The 20,095-nt window shown below is 42.0% G+C and overlaps 2 protein-coding genes across 8 annotated transcripts in view; one reads left to right on the top strand and one right to left on the bottom strand.

The window, feature by feature from the left end:
• Positions 1-1,365: 1,365 nt before the first annotated feature.
• npas2 (neuronal PAS domain protein 2) overlaps positions 1,366-20,095 on the top strand; it is a 40,560-nt gene continuing 21,830 nt past the window's right edge. For 5 of the 7 annotated variants that reach the window (XM_070982571.1, XM_070982573.1, XM_070982575.1 and 2 more), the window contains exon 1: positions 1,366-1,577. The gene's annotated coding sequence lies outside the window, so the exon portion shown is untranslated. Of the gene's footprint in view, positions 1,578-17,949; positions 18,142-20,095 lie in introns of those variants that run through there. The other 2 variants (XM_070982577.1, XM_070982578.1) reach the window with 1 other exon arrangement.
• gab3 (GRB2 associated binding protein 3) overlaps positions 15,137-20,095 on the bottom strand; it is a 192,046-nt gene continuing 187,087 nt past the window's right edge. The window contains exon 11 of the transcript XR_011603169.1: positions 15,137-15,148. The gene's annotated coding sequence lies outside the window, so the exon portion shown is untranslated. The remainder of the gene's footprint in view (positions 15,149-20,095) is intronic.

Raw genomic sequence — 20,095 nt, forward strand, 5'->3', positions numbered from 1 at the left:
AGAGCACTCATCACACAAAAGCAATCTGAAGCCCAACCTACAGCTCCTTTGAAGCTTCGACTCAAAACAAAATGGTTTAGAGCACCAGTGGTTCACCACTAAAATCACAGCCTGTTTACTAAATGACAGCATGTCTCATTTACTGTTTAGTCAGCACATTTCATCTTTCATTAAGTATGTGTGGTATGTCAACAATCAGGGCCAAAAGCTGGTCACCTCCGGCTGTTGTGAAAGACCAAAATGTGATTTTGGAGATAGTCAATGACTCTTCCAGCTTGAACCGCGCTAAAAAGTAGTTGGAACAATTTGTTTGAAGTGATAATTGGGCGATTTTTACCTTTCTAAATGATCTACAGGAACTGTTCATTCTGAGAGATGTTGGATTTTTCAGTTGGATCTGCTCCTTTGGCTTTGGTTTGAGATAAAAAACGGTGGCATAAGAAGGTAATGAGGCAGCTTTTTAAAACAACTCTAGTGATGGAAAGTAGCTAAGTACATATGCTCAAGTATTGTACTGAATACAGTTTTGAGGTGCTTTGCTTGCATTTATTTCAACGCTACAGTTACTTTGCAGATTGAAAACTGTATCTACAAAACATATGATGATTTTAGAAAATCTGATTCAGTATTGTAGATTAAACTACCAACACACCCAGTATTTAAAGATTTATTTCAAATTAGTGCATTAATGTTAATAATGCAGAATAAAATAATACTGCCAAGAGTCAGATTTCCAGGTACACCTATTAAAATCTGAACGCTTCTTCCACTGATTGACCTAAGGGTGGCGCTACGTCGTGTGTTGATCTGTTGCATGGGGTGAAACTTGGGGGATTGGCGCGCCTCACCACCGCACTTGTCTTTACATTTTATGATCATTCCCTGATCGGCGCAGGTCCACGTAGAACGACATGTGATGATCTGCCATATAATGGCCTCTGAAAGCATGACTCAGTGAGCAAAAGGCATGACTCACTGAAATCACAGCACATCAGTGGACTGCAGGCTGCGCGCGTGGAGCCGCGTTCACTGCTTTCATAACCTGTTGATACTTGTTGACACACGATCGTCCGCTTAGAATGAAGGCGTTTTAACTGGATTTGGGGTGAAATATACTTCATTTAGCATCCATTTAAAGGGTGTCTTTAAAAGCACCATCACCGCCACTACACACACACACACACACACACACACACACACACACACACACACACACACACACACACACACACTTTATTTAGTATGTAGTCCAGTGGGCGGGACTCTGCGCGTGGAGCGCTCCGGCCGGAGGAAACTCTTCATCTAGCCTTCCTTCCTCGGAGTGTGCGGACAGGACACGGTTTGATCAGCGCTCACTGAAATGTGAAATGTGAGGGGTGGGCTGATCAGGATCTCCCCCTCGACAGGCTGTAACCTCAGCACATCGGTGATCATAGTCTTCAGACCGAGTCGACGCCGCTGTCTCATCTCTGGGTAACTTTTTGGAATATAGGACATCGGGGGGTTTGCTGTCGTTTAAAGCCCCTTCCCCACATGTGTCCGTCTGGACCCGTCTGACCCGTCTTCCACAGAATCAGGTAAGTTTTGGGCTCCGTGGTGCCGGCTCGACCTGCTCAGTCTCAAGCTTAATGTTAGCCAACAGTAACATGACCGGCTGATTAATTAGACTTCAGCTCGTAAGCAGCGAAACCAGGCGCGTAGTTTTTTCCTATTTTTTTTCTTTTTCTTTCTCCGAGTCTTTACTCAGCTTCATCTGCTTCAAAGTATTGCTGGACAGACATGAACCAAACATGATTTTATTTAATCAGTGGACTCTTTCAAACTAGCTAAAACATTGGTGCCTCTCCGTGCTTTAGCCAAAATTAAAATAAGATTTAGCTGCGTGCCTGTTAACTGTATGTACTGAACGTTATCGTCAGCTGAAGTCAAAAGCATCTCTGCGACTTGACTGTATTTCATGAGTGACATTTTCTCGGCTATCATTACCTTTAATTGACGCTTTACCCTCTTAGCTAGCTAATGAAGTGCCGTTGAAGTATAACTAATGAGGTTTTGTGTGTGCTGGCATGGCTACCTGGACAGCAGTTGGTTTGCGGCTCACCGGCAGCACATTATTATTACATCTGGAAAAATCAAACACATTGTATGAGCTGAGTGGAATGAAATATAAGCCTAAATGACTGTGGCATAACTGTAAAGCAGAGGTGCAAGAAGACACAAATAGGCCCCTTGTGTAGGGTTTAATGTGAACAGGTATGATAACTTCTCAGAAAATATCGTGCTATACGGTATTACACCGTTATTCTTATTGTTATCAGTTGCAATGATCCTTAAAATTGAACAAACACTTAATGACAGTTTCATCAAATATTATATCCTGGTAGATTTGAGACATGATAAGAACTTTATTTTAATAACACTGATATGGCAGCATTCAATGCTGTAGATAAGCAAATCTACGTGGTATGATAGCCCTTCATTTTCATACCACAGTACACCATATGTCAGGGATACCTGCAGCCCTACTCTCCGTATATTATTGAGAGATGGTGGATTATTTGATTGGGCAAGACACCAAATTCACATGAGTATGAGAAGGCTCCGGACCGATGCCAGTGCCATTTTGCTGAGGGACCTGATGCTAAAAAAGTCAGGCCTGCCCCTGTTGGAAACAGGTCAGGAGTCAATTATGGTCCTTATTTTTCTGGATTGTGCTGTGCTGTCCCTGACAAACAGCTGTCTCACTCACAGTATGGAAGCCCGTGTCCGCCACTTGTAATTAAATGACACGTTTGTGGGGTACCAATCAAGACCGCCGCTGCAGACATAATCAATATTTTAACAATCCACCTCTACTCCCATTTCAGTTTTCCATAGTAAATTGTCTTAATGCTGTGTAGATACAATCAGTGACTTGTAACCAGAAAATCAACCAATCAATCAGCCCACAGTCCAGAAGTCCAGATTATGTATGTGGTCCCACTGCATAACCAGTGCCATCGTTAAATTTGTGTAAGCATGCACCAACTGCATCAATCTGTGCGCTAGCTGTGCAGTCGCTGTGGATGATGGAAGCTTTATGTTAACCTAGAAACACAGGAGAATAATTTTAGGTTATCTGGTTGTTTACCTTCATGGACTGTCATGGGGTGGGGTGTGCACAGAGGTAGGGTGAAACCCAAGGCATTGTCCTGGTGCCACTCAGCAGTCCTGGCACTCAGTGTAGATATAAAGGGGTAATCTTTCAGTGGGAAGGTACAGAACATTGCTTAAGTTGAAGAGCGTTATGTTACTACAGTACTTGACAGTATTATGAGATTCTGCTTCATAAGAAATGCTTTAGTATGTCATATTTGTGTGAAGCTTTCTCATCATTATGATACAAGGCTACATAAGAAATCTCATAATCTGTTCGCGAAGCTCATAATTTTCCCAAACATGATATATCTCATAATTTTTAGGAACTTTTTCCTGTTACTTCTGATGTTATAATTAAGAGCAATTACGTCATTACTGTGACTTAGCATTTCACAATGCTGAAAATGCTCATAATTAGCTGGCCTCATTCTCACTGGGATCACAATCTCTTTGTCAATGTTTGTCAAAGAGACAGAGTTCCCTCATCCTTTCTCTTTTTGTACCATTTCTTCATGTCCTTACTTTTATTTCTACTCTTCTCCACTGCCTCGGCTATCAGTTTACAGCATTGCATTTCACCTTAAGAGTAAACTGAGAAAGAGGCCATATAGAGATGTCCTTTTTTGAGACATAACTGTGATCATTGGTTTTTCTGTTTTTGCTTAAGCAGCACTGTGTCTGGGTTTTTGCGGCTCTTTGCTGAAACTATGGTGGCGAAGGTTAGTTAGCTGATGACACACAACCTCGTCTCTGATGTTACAGAGCATGTTGTGGGGAAAGTAGGTTACTGGGCCATGTCCTGCAAGCTTAAACTGAACGCTAGTCTGAATATTGCTAGAGCTGCTTAGTGTGACTGGGCATGCACAAATGGTGTAGGTCTGTGCAACAGCAAAGGGATCGTTTCCACCTTCTGTCTCTTTAAGAAAACAGAGCGCCGCTCCACATAGAATGAATGTTGAATGTACAACCCATGTTGATTCATCTCAAACACACATGAAATGGAGTGAAATCTGACAACAGGTTGGCTAACGTCACAGGTTGCAAGTTACTAAGCCCCACTCACCTTAAACATCAGTGCCCTTGATGTGTGAGCAGCCCATTTTTAGTACATACCTTGTATTAAGATTTACATTTTACCTTCTCACATTTGTATGTTTACATGTTTTTTTTTCTTTTAGAAGTAAGAATTAAATGCTGACATTGATGAAGCTGAAGAGATGTGTGACTAAGTCCAATTTTGTCCCTGAGGAAATTCAAGAAATGAATCCTGAACTTTGTTTCTCTAAAAGTGTTTTAAACCTTTGGAATCAAGGTGCAAGAGTTCAGTTAGTGTTATATGGAAACTCTCAGGTGCCGTGACTTTATGATGCTTCCTGTGTGGTACCTATGGCCTATATTATTATGTTTTTTTTAACACTTGACTTTAGTTTCCCTAAAGAATGACAAGCACATCCCGTGTTGTGCTTTTTTTTAATGATCAACCTTTAAAAATGAGATTCTATCTTGCAGAGACCTGCAGGCATTAAAAAACCAACGTGAAACCTTTCTTTATTCAGGTTAGTTCCACAGAGATCAGCCCCGTACACAAAGAATACCTGACCTAAACATCAGAGGCATGCTTGCAGAGACAGAGCATGAAAACATTTCATTGTAGGTAATGAAATAGAAAAGGCTGAAAGAGATGGGAAACAGACACTGTGACGATATTAGACAGGCATTTGAACTATTTGTAATTTCCAACAAAACAAAACTAGAGTTCCACACTCGTTGACAACCTGTAACAATAGTTTTTGATTTGTTTGAATGCCCTTGGTCCAACCAATAGAGACAGTTTGCTCTTTTCCAAGGAAAGCGAGTCCTGGAATTTGTCCTGCGTGTCCTGAATAGTCTTAAATACAAAGAGGCACTTCATTAAAGCACTTCATCTTCATTATTGTTGAGGCAAATGTCATCATGAGCTTATTTTATCTCCTACATATATGTACCTCTATCTGGAGCGCACATCCAGTTGACCAAAATGTAGTTTGTTTCTCATTTAGTTTGAGTTCTCACTAATTGGCACCATGGTCTGCGTGTTGCTCTCTGCCCACTGAGTCTCCTCTTGCTTTTCAGCCCTAGTTTGGAGACAGTATTTACTTGATGCTTATTATTACTTTAAAAAAGAAAACTGGTAGCAGACATGCAGTTTGTCTGTATGTACAATCTCTGCAATTCGACAAGAAAAGACAGTGAAACAGTGATGGAAGTGTAAGCAAAGACCAACAAAAGTGTTGAGGCTACATGTTCATTCGCATTATGAGAGAGAAATCCAGTGAAAACACCCGTCCAGCATGGCCCCGAGATGTTAAAAGACCAAGCACAAGACGAACAACATAAAACGAACAATAAAATCCTGACACCAGCACAAATGAAATAAGAAATGCCACATCAAAACACAGCAACACTTTGACAGCTGAAGTAAAAATGTAATAGAAAATTTCGTAATAAATCTGTGACCATACTCCATGAGAAAGTCCCAACCTGACTTCTATACACCTCTTACATTTTTTAACAACTGGTCCAAGGTTACATCCTCATATTACTATTACTATTACGTTGTCTGACCGACAGCCATAAATCCAAGAGATATCCAGTCTACAGTTGTATGAAAGGGAACAGAAAGGGAAATCATTGGCATTTTTGCTTAAGAAATTATTCAAATGAATAATTGATTATCAAAATAGTTCGGTCTGATGCAGCTTGATGCAATCTTAAAGCTGTGCTAGGCAGTTTATTTTTATTGTCACTGGCCAAAAAGTCCATAATAAGCTTTCGGCATATTGTAATTCAAGTGGTCTGAGGGAAAACCAGACTTCTGCACTTTCTCGTGGCTCTGTTTTCAGGCTGTCCTACGACAGGAGACTTTGGTCAGTCGCAGGTCATTTCAGAGAGAGGCCTTTCCTGTTAGCTGCCACTGATGAAGTGAAAGTGAAAGCCTGATTCAATGGCAGAAAATCCAGCAGAAAATCCTGCGACTTGTGGGAAATTTCCAATACCTCCTTCGCCCACAGTGGTGTATAGTGCAAAATGCATGCGCGAACACGTCCCGGCTCCACGCGGAGCTCCAGCCTCATTATGTTCGATGCCGTGGCGCTCGTATCAACGAGTGGTGGAGAGGCCTGATGACAAACAGTGGGGAGTAGCTTGTGAGGTGTGTGTGAGTGTGCACGGTGTACTGGTTGCTCGTTGCTTGCTGTTAGACGATATCGCAGCTGCCTCTAAAGCCTGGAGCGTGCTGCCCCGAGGCCACAACGCACCAGAGGGACATCTTTGAGAAGACGAGTTGTGGTGAGAGGGTCTTGGTGAAGTTCATGCCGTGGAGAGTGGGGGGCCTCTGAGGCATGAGGTCTTGCAGAGACAGCCAACTCATATAGTCCTTAAATATGTTTGAAAGCACATGAAATACTCGACCAAGAATAATCACTCATTGTGATGTCACTCAATCATACACACGTCATAAACTCCGATTCAAGGCAAGCTCAGAGAAACCGTCCCCCTTCAGCAGGTGAAGGTCAAACTCTGCACAGTGACGCTCAGACATCCCATAACAAAAACACATCTCTGGATGAAAGGGCACTTTAAGTGGTTAATAGTGCTAATGTTATTCAGGTGAGGTTTGCGATGTTTCCCATCTAAGTTTGTGTTTTTCAGTAAACAAACGAAGGCGAAGGTCTCAGAGCTTCTAAATCTACCAACACCTTTAAACGACATTTTAAGACACATCTTTTTAACATGGCTTTCTACTGAACGGTCTTTTCTGTCCACCTATCAGCTGTTTTATTTTGTCTCATCCGGTTGTTTTAATTCTACATTATATTATGTTACTTTAGATTATTTTACTTCATTTATTTATTCATTCATTATTATTATTATATTTTTCCCCCCTCTTACTTTCATTGTTGTATCATACGTGTTATTACTTACTTTTACGTGAAGCACTTTGTGTTGCATTTTAATGCATGAATTGTGCTATATAAATAAAGTTTCTTCTTATTATTTTTAATAAAAGTTGCGGATAAAGTTTGCTGTTATTGAATACATTGTTATATAACAATATGTTGTTCTTGTTATTGTTAATTAATAGCAGTGAGAAGCCCTGAGAGAAGCGAGCCCTTTGAAGAGACGTTGTGATTCTTAACGTCAAGCATTCCTTCTGCTCCACGCTGCTCTGCACTGATGCCTGTCTTGGTGAACTTTTTGAACTTACTTGTTCAGTGGGACTTCAGTATGTTGCACATGACTCTTGAGACTATGACTGGTATTCATGTCACCCTCTTTGACCTTGTAACTATGACAGACAAAATGTTCAGCTCCAGTTATATAACTGCCTCTACAGACGTCATCGTCCTTGCTGCTGTCGCTGATCTCTTGCTCCAAAGCACACAGTCATTGTCCTCAGTAGCTTCAGGCTCAGATCCACTGGGGCATGATTAAGACATTTAGCTGCTTTTTGGAAGAAAAAAAAAAGAAAGATTGCTTTATCCAGCTTCCAGCTCTAAGACTTACCACTTTATCTGAATTTGCTTTCTCTCTGTGTATCTGTGGCATGAAATGTGATAAACATCTGAACATTATGTGTGAAATCTCTTAAAAGACGCTGCTGTACTGCTTGGATCTCTATTAAAATTTACGCCTGTGACCTGTAATCTTCTGAGTGGCTTTTAAGGTAGTTCCCTTGAAGATCTCAGCCACATAAACGAGGTTCACTAAGTATCAGGTGAAATGAATTCCGACATTATGAGTGCCACTCTGTCTGATGGGTGTGAGTAAATGCTTCCTCTGGAGATTATTTTCTGTCGCTGATTCACAGTTCAGGTTCAACTTTCCAGCTTTCTGTCACGACAAAAAGTCACTTTCAAGAATCGGGTGTGGCTACACTTTGCATGTCAGATGTCGGGGGGGAAAAAGAGTTTCACAATATGTGTGGGCCCGGCCCCTGTGTGTGACCTAGATGTGATTCAGATCTTCAGCTCAGGGTGTTGGCTGCATGTGCATTATTACAACGCAGTTTGTTTTGGTGGAGTTAAACACACAATGCGGCACAAGACCGCGAACGAGCACTCAGGTCTGCCGCTGAAATGAGGGGAGCGCTCCCACATGGATTTCTCATTCCTTTGATGTTCAGTAGGTCATCCGCAATCTGTGATGTCAAGAGGCCAAGCCTGATCATCAGATCAGGACAGATGTCAGAGCTCAAACACCACAGTGATAAGTGAGGTTTATGGAGTCCAGGTTGAGTCCAGAAAACATCAGCAGAAGCCTGAATTATTAACATTTAGTTAAGACAGTGACAACCTGGATGGTCTGGTGTGTACAGTGGAGTGCAAAGACTTCCATCTTCCACGGGGATTGCTTCATTTCTATTCATTTCTGTCATCATATATTCCAATATCTTGTGGATATGTAAGAAAGTGTGATACTTTTTGCAAAGCTGTAGGGAAATTCTGTTCCTCTGTCCACAGAGGGCTCAGAGAGCAGGGTCGTTTACAGAGCTGGACGTGATATAAGGGTTTGCTCAACGACACTCCAGCAGGGTGAATGAATCATGAATCATTATCGCAGTGAAGCGTGATTTCTACGCTCACTGGTGCTTCCCTGTTAGTATGAGCTGCTATCCTGAATACTGTGCGCACACAAGTCCACTCACAGAGATTTTGGTCTTTGAAAGCATCCAAATTAGCAGCATTTCACGACACTTTAATCAGGCATGAGGCATAAACCGAATGTGTCAATGTGAAAAGCAGTCAGTGGGATTATTTTTTTTTTCCAGATGACTAATGATCCAGCCTTTTATCATTAAAAATGTAGATGTTATTAACCCACTTTCGTTGTCAGGCATCTATTGTGATTATACGTGAGCTCATTTCTTTCCATTAACGAGCCCTCAGGTGAAAAAAATGCCATCTGCAGCTGATTTTGTGTCCTGTAGCTCAGCTAAAATGTTGATTACCTTAAAAATATATGAAAAATTCATGTCGTGCTGTCAATAATGTCTGCTGCTTCAACCTGGAAATGAAAAATATCTTTAGTCCTGTGCTCTTGGTTTCTTTGGATTAAAAATTAGACAGTATTCGATCGTTTGTTTACCTGTTTCTAGAAAGAGAAGAATGCTTCTTATTACAAGCTGCTAAAAGAAACCTGAATCTAACAAGAGAGATTTGTGTGCTTACGGGGGGAGGCTTTGGAAATATGGATGGCAGTGTTTCATAACAAGGAAAATGAAGTAGCAATAGATAGGAATGGAGACATAAGGTCATTTTTTCCATTGGACTGCTTACGAAAGGCTACTTCAGTTCAGAGTGTGTGCATAAAAGAGTGGCTGGTTGGGATTTTATAAACATTCACTGATGAAATCCTAACGATGATATTATTCTGGTAATCAGCTCTAAATGTTTCTCAGTTGGGCATTGCAAAAGCGCCCTTCCAGCAGCCAGGAATTTAATCAAAGATGCAACCTATGATCTGAGCTTGAGACAGTGGTACAAAGAAAGAGCCGCAGTGCCCTTTCCACCCATGCCCTAGAATTGTGACCCACATATTTGCTCACACACTGCCTTAGGTAATTGCATCTTTTCCTGAGCAGCAGCAGCAGCAGCAGCAGACAATAACAGGCCTAGAATAATTTTGTGATTCATTTAGAATTGTTGAAGGAATATAATTAGGAGGAAATTTGAGAGTAGATCTACCTGGTGAAAGGATGTTTATTTTATATGTCTGCTTTCTCATTGAAAGGATGCGGCCACCCACGGTGAGCCTGTGCTGTGTGGTGAATGTGTAATTACAAGGCACTTTGGGTGACGTATCACCAAAATCATTGACAAATGTTGTTGTGTAAGCATAAGAAGTAAACATAGGTAAGTGATGGAAACCTACATAAAATGTACAGCTGGACTGAGCAGGATTGAGCTCGCTGCATGCCAGCAGTGATTGAACTAATTCATCTGTTATTAGTTATTACATTGTATTAATTTAGCGTATAAAACGTCTCACATTTTAGTGGGAGCCCAAAAATGATGTTTTCAGATTACTAAAGTGTCTGATTTATAAACTACTCCGTAGTTATAGCCAGTGAATGTTATGCCAAAGCTATTTTTGCTTGCTAATTTATTTAAATCACCAACTGATCATTCAAAAAGTCATTTTTGACGAATTGGTTATTGGCCTTATAATTTGAGCACAGAAAAAGGACAATTGCTGGATATCATTCGAGCCGTTTACGTAGGTGCAGTGAAAGAAGGGCATGTGTTTTTTCATTCATGCACAGCAGGTGAGGATGTGTTAAACTGCACTGTGACAGGATTGTCCAGCGGGTAGAGCTCCGTGAGTGCAAGGGTTCAGCTGTTGCCCAGGGGAGGATTAGAGTGAAGCTGCTGTTTGGTTGAGATGGACAACGCTCGTGGGAAAGCATTGCTGAGGAAGGGCTTGAAGATTTGTTTTCTACCCACCACTGCCTTTTTCCACTGGGCACTCAGCGGAAGAAAATGCTGTTATTGGCGTGACTGATTTTTTTCCAATGTCCTTTCTCTGCTGTTGGATAAGGTCTGAAGTTGGAGTCGCCTTATGGCAGCTCAATCTATACTGAACTACATGGTGCAAAATTTCTTTGACCTGGACATTGTGTAACTTCGTAGCAGCCGACAGTGAGAATGGACTGAAGAATGGTTATGTAAAAATCAGACACCATTTCCTGTAAAAAGGTGATTTTCTTCAGTGGCTGCAGGAAGAACACCTGCTGCTGTTGTGATGCTGTCTTTCCACTTTAGTTTATTGTGTACTATTGGCAGTTATCTAAAGTAAGATCTATCAGATTGTAAACTCATTCTTCTTTTAACTATTCATATTTTCCCTGCTGCATTTCATTATTTCTTCTTTTAATCGTGTCATTTGAGATGTTCTTTACATACATAGTATGCTCTGTACAAGGTATGGAGAAGGTGCAAGTTGCTATAAAGAGGAATCAGAGCACACAGTGAGGATGGTTGCCTGCCGCTTTATTAATATTCATCAAACAATGAATTCAAACAAATGAGTTTCTGTGGTATGTATGTACGAGAAGTCTCCCAGACCTGAAGAAAATGGAAACCAGTGGCTTTATGGACTGCCTTGGTTGGGGGAAAGTAGACACCACACATTGTTACCATGGGAACACAGAGCGAACAGCAGTGCCACAGTCTAATTAATGACAGTCAGTGCTTCAGCAGAGGGCCATGATGACATCATCAATACCAGTATCACAGATGTAGCTGCAGGGAATATGGCATAATGTCTGAGCGATTATGAAAATAGTCCAGTTTTTCACTGATATAAAGGCAAGCAGTCTGGACAGAGGTACAGGATGTAAAGCACCCAACGCTGTGCATTTATCATGGAGTGAGGCCTGCTTATGAGCACTAAATGTCATCTCATCATCCAATAGCATGACCTACATAAAAGAGCGGAACTAATCTCTATGTAGGCGGATGGTGAATAATGCAGTAAAATGTGGGAGATCTTTATGAATCTTAGATGTCTCACACTTGTTGGTCGCTGGCATAGCAACAATTTAGTTCAAATTTGATTCTATATCATCACTTGCCAATGTAAAAAGGCAAATGCCAAATCAAAAATGTGGATCATAAAATCAGATTTCCTTGCCGGGTTGTGTAGGGGCCCGCATCCCGATATGGAAACAGATGATCCGCTGTTGCGACCTCTAACGGGGAGCAGCCGAAAGAAGAAGCGTTTCATGAATTGACTTAATTTGACATTAATTATTGTGTTATGTTCCATGAAAAGTGACAGCTGTTCCTGCATTAATATGTCATTAAACCTTGAGTTATTCAAAGACATCACTTCAGAGTATCACTTTTTAGGTAAAGCATCTTAGGTGAGATGTTTATGTCACAGCAGTGCTCAGACCTAAATGCTAATGCCAGCATGCTTACATACTCACAATGGCAATGCTAGCGTGCTGATGTTCACCATGTTTGCCATCTTAGTTTAGCATGTTGGCATGCCAACATTTGCTAATTAGCGCCAAACACAAAGTGTAGTTGAGGCTGATGGGACTGTCCTCAGTTTTCCAAATATTTGGTCATGATAATTTTGACCTGATGATGGTGCCAGATGAAGTCTTTTTTCCACATTTCCCTGTGTATTGCTAACTATTACATGTCTGTACTCAAATTCATGGCACTCCATCCAGCGCAGTTTCACACAAATCCACATACTTGAACGTTGTTGCGTCACTCTGTTAAATTTAAGTCATTAGGATACATTGTTTGGAACCATGACCGAGCGTGGACCAAAGTGGTGGACCAACACTGCCATCCTTAGAGCCATGCCACTAATGTGGCTAAAATACAAAGGAAGTTATTTGGCAGCACAGGCACTTCTTTAGGTAGGCAGGTAGGAAGTGTTTGTACTGTGAAGTGTTTATGTGAGAGCTTCAGAAATCATCAGACCATTGAACATCAATTTATTCAATGGCAGGCCAAGCATTGTGTGTGCACCATTGGAGCTTGTGGTTAAAATAATTTAAATGGGATGCAAAAACTACGAACAGACTATGGAAATGTGTTACAATTACTTTGCAAGAACTAAAATGTTGCACTCTGTTCAGACAAAAGCCACAATCACTTTAGATATCTTGTCCACTTAGTATCTTTTGGTGTAAAGCAATCAGAATGGAGACGGTGGCAAGTACTGTCTAATACCTGTCAAATGTCTTGTATGAAAGTGTATTGTTACAACTTAAGTACTTTTGGTTTCAAGAGCTGATGGCAATTGAAGCCAAGTCAGTCTCGTTATCTGGCTTCTTACTGACTGCATCCTTAAATTTGATGATTGCAGCTGTGTTCAAGTGATGGTACAATTTGTACAAGAGTTTGCGAAAGGGACAAATGTCCGTCTGTCCGTCCCATTTCACACAAAGGTCGCACAGGGGAAAAAAATGAAGTGATGACTTTTCATATCCAAAACGTCAAAGGTCAGTGTGACATCATAATGTTCTGGCCACTGTTACACATCATAACTCAGGAACAGAAGGGGAGATTGTGACCTTATTTCACATTTGGACAGATACTGAACTGGTGACACTAATCTTGGGTGTCCACCTTCAAGACTCTGTTGATTCTATAGATCTTCTGTGCTGCCAGGTTGAAGATGTGAGTGAAGCGTCCATGTTTTAGAATTGGTAGCTTTTTTGCAACATCCTTATTTGAAGCAATGTAGTCCAGCACAGACTCATTGGTTCTGCTGATGTTGAATTTCAGGTGATTGTTGTTGCACCATGTGATGAAGCTCTTTTTTGCAGTGAGCTCTTGATTGGTCTTGCTATGGCTGCTTTAGATGTGGATTTTGGGTTATCGTAACAAAAGTAACGTACTGCAGTGTTGGAGGAATTTCGTGAACTCTGTCATCAAGAGACCATTATGGTCCATTATAATCCATACATACTTGTAATTTCAATAAATAAATAAATCTAGCTAAATCACAAAATGTGACATTACAATAAATACAAATTTGCTTGTATGTTTTAATGTAAATACAGAAAATCCAGGTAGTCAGTAAGAGTTTTGGATGTCCCTTTGGCTCTGTGTTTCAGGCTTGACACGATCTAGCCCAGGACAGGAGGCTTTGGCCAATCACAGGTGATTTCAGAGAGAGGCCATTTCTATTGGCTGTCCTGCAAATGCACATGCGTGCCCCGTCAGATGGTGAAAGCCTAGCCTCATATAGACAGACCTACTGTACATCTGCACTTTGTTTAAGAAAGAAGGTGAGAATGAAAGCTGGATTCAATGGTGGAAAATCCTGCAGACAGTCTTGCAACTTGTGATAAATTCCCAGAACCTCCTTTGGCTACAACAGCGTGTAGAACAAAAAACATGCGAGTACATCCCTGCTGCACACGGAGCTTCGTTCACTCATTATGTACGATGGCATGGCGCTTGTATCGACGAATGGCAAAGAGGCAAGATGACAAACAGGAGCTTTTAAGGCGGGACAGTGTGTGTGTGTGTGTGTGTGTGTGTGTGTGTGTGTGTGTGTGTGTGTGTGTGTGTGTGTGTGTGTGTGTGTGTGTGTGTGTGTGTGTGTGTGTGTGTGTGTGTGTGTGGTGTACTAACCTCTCATCACACTGAAAGACGGTGTGGCAGCTGCCTTTGCCCTTTGCCCAAGAAGCCATGGAGAGGCATCTCTCATCAAGTCATAGTGAGAGGGACCAGGACCTGAGAAACCAACTCTCTCTGCTGTCGGTAGAACTTGAGGATTTAGGAAAAGGGGCTTAGCAGCAGGGCTAGAGCAGCGATATCATTCCAGGAGGTTGAACGAAATTGTTTTGTTCCTTGTCTCGGTGTACACCTTCAGACAGCATTGTCTGTGTCTGGGTTGAATCACCCCTACCATAAAACTTTGTTTTGAGTTGAAAGTTTGATTTTGGCCAACAATGTCCTCATTTGGGAGTCCACAGTAACGACAGTTCATCAGACCTGTTATGTTGTGTTCTACTCAGTATTTTTACCGTAGTTACTAACAGAAATATATCTGTGATTTGGCTTTTCCAGTTTTGATCATAAACTCCAACACTGGTTAGAGTTAGCTTGGTTAGAGTCCAGCAGACACCCTGTTTGATCAGCCATGACTTTCATGTATACTGAGTGCAGGGCTAAGTACACTTCAGAAGTTAGGTGTCATAGACTCTTTGTCTTAAAATACCTGTAGTGGAGCAGCCACGCCGAGGAGAGGTGAGACAGCGGAAATACACGCCAAAGATTCAAGATTCCATTGAGAACAAATATGCAATTATTCAGTTGATGAAGGAGATATAAGTCACTGGAGGACCAGAGAGACTGGCTCTGCTGCTGTGGCTACATGTCTCACAAGCTGGTTAGAAGGGCATCATACTGGTTTCACATCATAAGCTGGATCAGTCATCGAAATCCGGACTACTACGACAGCTGCAGTCTGAATCAGCTGTGGGAAAGTTTGACTCACTCCCTGAAGATGGTCGTTTAGACAAGCGGCCTGCAAATGTAGCATTGCTGAAACTCTGTCTCAGGCTCATGGATGTCTTCAGGGAAATTCTAATCAAATGTAATTAAATGGTGTATATGGAAGACTAGCAGAGCCAGAGGCAGCCATTTGGTTGGCTTTGACTTCAAAATCACGCACCCACGGACTGTTTTCTCTTTTAAAAGCTATGCTGGGAAAAGCTATCGAACACATCCACTGGGACCCGAAGGATAAAGACGTCTGCGTCTCCTGTGTGGCTCGGGCTGAACTGCTCACACAATATTGACGATTTTGTTACATGACATTGTACAACTTCTTACTGAGATTTTATGGCATGTGCTTGAAGGGGATACCGAATATTTCAATCGTTGAAATGTTCAAAGAGCCACCTCATAGTCATCAGCCAACACTTCTCCATTATGAGAAGCTCCATTTCTCTAATTGGGAACATTCACTTAACATTTTCTGATGTCATAGACCGACTTGTCAAAGCAGTTCAGTCTCATGTGCTCTGTTGTCTGTACTCTTCTCTTAAATGACGAGTGGCCTTTTTCACAAGACCGCCTTTAAGAGAAACTCCTCCACGCAACCTTAACATCCAGTACTAAAAGGAAAAGACGTCGTGAGATTATATAAAAGGTGGCAGCATCAAAGTCAGAGCTACAAAAGTGACACACAGCAACAAGGCTTTGTCTAAATATCAAAGACCCTGACAGAAGTACACATTTCTTATCAGAAGTCTGTCAGACATCACTAAGTCAATAGAGCCACAGGGGAAAAAAAAAATCCTTTAGTGTGATTATCATGATACACAAACGGCTTAGCAGCTGGTGGATTGGTGTCATCAGAGTCGCAGCATGTACAGATATAATGGTGCTCTCGGTTTGAATCGGACTCTGGACCATAGTTGGACATTGACTCCCTCGCTCAGTGCTTTTTAGACATGCTAGGCGCCGTGTGCTATGGATCTGAGCAGCTGTTTACAGATGCTGTAGGATTTTGTCCTTCATTTGTCGTGAGCAGTCCGCAAAGGAATCTGACCGCACAACAATCGGATGGATCGCTTTGAAGTTTCCATTTCGCTAAAAAAATACACTTAATATGTTTCATCAACAGTCTTCGCCGTATTAATTATATGAGTCTGGACAGACATGGATGTGAACTGCAACTTGACAGGCTGGCAGGGAGGCCATAATTCTAGTTTTTCATGAAACACTGCATTACATAAGATTAACAACGTTTGAGTGTGATCCAAAATGTGGTTTGCTCAGTTGTTTATGAACAATAAACGGACGTTACACAGCTTTAAAATGGCCTACCGGTGTAAACTAGTGTGTAAATGTCCATCTGTTTTGCTAAGAAGCGCACTAGACTTTGAAAAGTGAGACTGTGAAAAGACAGTCACAGGTCACATATTTAGCAGCTCCCTTTCCAAGATTACAATTGCTTCTGTTCAGGTTTTGTTCTTTAGTCAGCAGAAACACTGGCTCACGTTCAGGTTTGTCATAAAACCAATAAAATAACACTGAACACGATAACTGTTGAAAATCAGTTATCACAGCTAAATTCTGGTTCTAATGAGTCGCAGTGTTTTCCTGACCTTAGTCACTCTTGTGTGGCAAACATCACACCTTTGTTAAGTTACTCAGCTGTTATTAATCAGTCAGGACCTGTCCACTACAACTGCAGAGTCTGTGGAGACTGCACAATTAGATTATGTGTGGAATGATTAACATACTGATCATCACGGCAGTCAAATACTGATAGGGATGTTTTACAGTCTAAAGTTTCTCCTCCCTTATTGTCTCAAAGTGGTACCTTAAAGTAAACAGGCTGTCTTAAATGCTCACGTTCAGTCGTTCTCATGTTGGAAAAGCTCTCCACACCTGGACACATGTCTGCAAGTGGAGCCGTCTGTGTGATCATTTGACAGAAGCCAACATTTGGAGCCGGTCCATTATGAGCCCTTGAAATTAGTCATGCAGGCCGCTGACCCACATTTGGGACTGAGGGAAAAGGCAACCAGGAAGTTGTAAAAAAAAAAAAAAAAAAAAACAGGAAGCGGGGAAGTACTTGAGGGGGAAAACAAAAGCCTTCAGCTTCTTGTTTTGCCTATGGGCAGGAATGTCATCTTGTTGGGTTTTTTCAGACTAAAATAAATAGTTTTATAAACTTCTGAACAGGGTCAGACAGGCTAATCTGCTGTCTTCTTACTGCAGGGAGGAGACAGCGTTCGCCCTCACCTCCTCTGCCTGCCAGCTGTCCCCACGCTGCTTCATGTGTGCATCATTTAATGCACATTTGTCTTTGTCTCTCTGGAGAAATGCGGGGCCAGCCCGATAGATTAAAGGCTACTTGTCATGCTTCCATGGCTGAGTGGTATTAGGCTGCACTTCAGACCGTACCATTCACAGCTCCACACCCCGAGCAAACTGCGCTGCAAACACATCACACATTACGCATCATCCTCCCTTTGTGGCACTCAAAAATGACATTTAGTGGGCCGCTATTATGCGTTGAGCACGTGTTAAAGATTATATCGAGCCCCCTCCTCACGGTCACTCCAGGTTTCTTTGCCTTGTGTTGCTTATGCCGCTGCCGTCGTTAGCCGAGTATTGAGCTACCAGCTGACCTACTTTCTCAGCCCTCGGTCCTGTTTACAAGCCGCTGCCAGCGGAGGATGTGGAGTACAGTGCCTGGAAAATAGACGGACACAGCCCGCGACTAGCAAATACCACGAACGGGGATTTTGATCGTTATTAATTAGGACTGCCAAAGCCCACCGACAGCTCACCGGCGATTCATAACTTCGCCGTTATTATGCAATTTAACGCTGTCGGTGCGCTCGCCTGCGCGGTCAGACGCTGGTAGTTGCGCTCGGCTGCTATGCTGTAGTTTTTCAGAAGAAAATGTGCGGATTGATGAAAGTTCAGTGTGGATCTTTATTTCTGCTGGGGACCCGCTGTCGAGGTACGTGCGATTTCATTTCAGATCGCAGTTGTTGTTGTTTTTTTTGCGTCACTCTTGACAGACGAGTGCTAAATGTTGTCACCTCGCCGCCACCCGAGTTCACGAGTGGCCCCCGGTGCAAATGAACTTAGAGGTGGTCGGTCGCATAATTGGCCCCTTTTCAGGACCCGGTTAATCATTTTCTACTAGAGGCAGACTGTGTAGGCTGAAGGTATATTGTGTCAAATGCAGGAGTAGCAGCGTTACGCACACGCAGCGCTCTTGAACGCTGCTTACATGTTTTCGGTTCTCAGTCATCAAGTGTCCTGGTTACAAGGTTGAAATAACCTATTTTTTTCCGCTGTTCCGCCGACGATGACATTCACGGCAGAAACACCGACGGGATTTTCGTCAGTGTGTTCTCTAAGACGTCAGATAGCACAATGTTAAAGGTCACAGCCAAAGAAAACATGAAATAATTTGTCAGCGGGCTTAGGTCAGGCTGATGTTACCCAACCTGGCAGCTTGGAGTCTGCTGGAGTTCACATTTCTCTCTGTTTTCTTGTTCTCAAGCCTCTCTGGGCTGCTCATGTGCAGTTGACACGGTTTACTTACGGACAGAGTGATTTCCTCTGTGGCAGACGTACTTATTTACCATGTACATACTGGGAAGTGAAAGGGTCATTGAGTGCACTTATTGGACTTCCCACTGTTTTTCATTTGTAGGTGTGTAACCAAGAGAGGTGTTTCCTGTTTTCGTCTCCCTTTAAGGGGGTCTTACACATAAAGCAGAAATTACAGCATGAAACTGGGACTTACATGCTGATAAAAGCAAAGGTCCGGCAGGCACGGATGCTGCATACCGGTGAGGCCATCAGCTTTGTACCATAACATGTAGTCATAATAACTATCTCATGTGCAACTGGAGAAAATTAGTTTAGGGTAATTCTGTACAAATATTATTTCAGATTAAAAGCAGTCTAAGCTAAAGCAACCAGACCTAGATACTGAGAAACTAAGCTCGTCCAGGCCCAGTTAATGTTTACCTGACAGCTTGAGCTGTCGGCTCAAAACCAGATGCAGGTGGAGGTGGTCAGGCAATGTAAACTTTAACACAAGCAGACAGCAGCAGCCTCTACCCCAGACTCTGTGGCTGCTTTAGTAAGTACCTTGAATACATGTATCAGCACAGGGAAATCAGCAGAAGACCCTCTGAGGGTCTCTCTGGCTGGAACACCAAAGTATGTCAGCAGCATGGACGTGATCCTCTCTTGATCATGATCAGCAGCACTTCATTAGTGGATTTATTGTGGTGTTTCAGGGAAAAGGCCTTTGCTAGCACTAGGAAGTAAAGCAAACTTCACGAGCTACTCACTGTGTAAATTGTTACTCTTTGCTTCATCATGGAAGGACATGGTAAAAATACAGCCAACTACAATAAATTGTTATGGCGGTGATAAACATTTATGTCATCGTGAGCTTTCACTCTGGGGACTTTATTGTCCAGATATTTGGTCCAGCCCTTGTTGTTTTTTTCTTTTTTTCCAGGATGTGTTTGTTTTGTACTGAGTGCCATGATAGCTGAATGTTGTTGTGCTGAATGATTTGTTGACCAGTTTAAAGCGCGCCTTCTTGGAAAACACTATAGATTGTTCTTATGTTTTTGCTTGTGCTTTAAAGAGTTTTTTTTTGTGGTTTTGATAATCAGACATGGCCTTGTAGCTCACATTAAAGGTTTTTGAAATGTCATCCTGTGCTGATGATGTTGGCCCGGTGTCAACCTTTTTAAATAATGATGCATGCATGAATAGCGTGAGTCACCGGCCTTTTCTGCTTCGATCATTAAAAACTAAGAGTGGGTGAAGTCGATATGGATTTTATTTATATTATGTTGGTACACTGTATACTGTGATAAAGATCTGAGAAACGGTTCATGGGCTGGCGTGTTTTTGGCTGACGCAGCAGATTAAACATC

Source organism: Chaetodon trifascialis, chromosome 16 (genome assembly GCF_039877785.1).
Source record: "Chaetodon trifascialis isolate fChaTrf1 chromosome 16, fChaTrf1.hap1, whole genome shotgun sequence".
Classification (NCBI taxonomy): Eukaryota; Metazoa; Chordata; class Actinopteri; order Chaetodontiformes; family Chaetodontidae; genus Chaetodon; species Chaetodon trifascialis.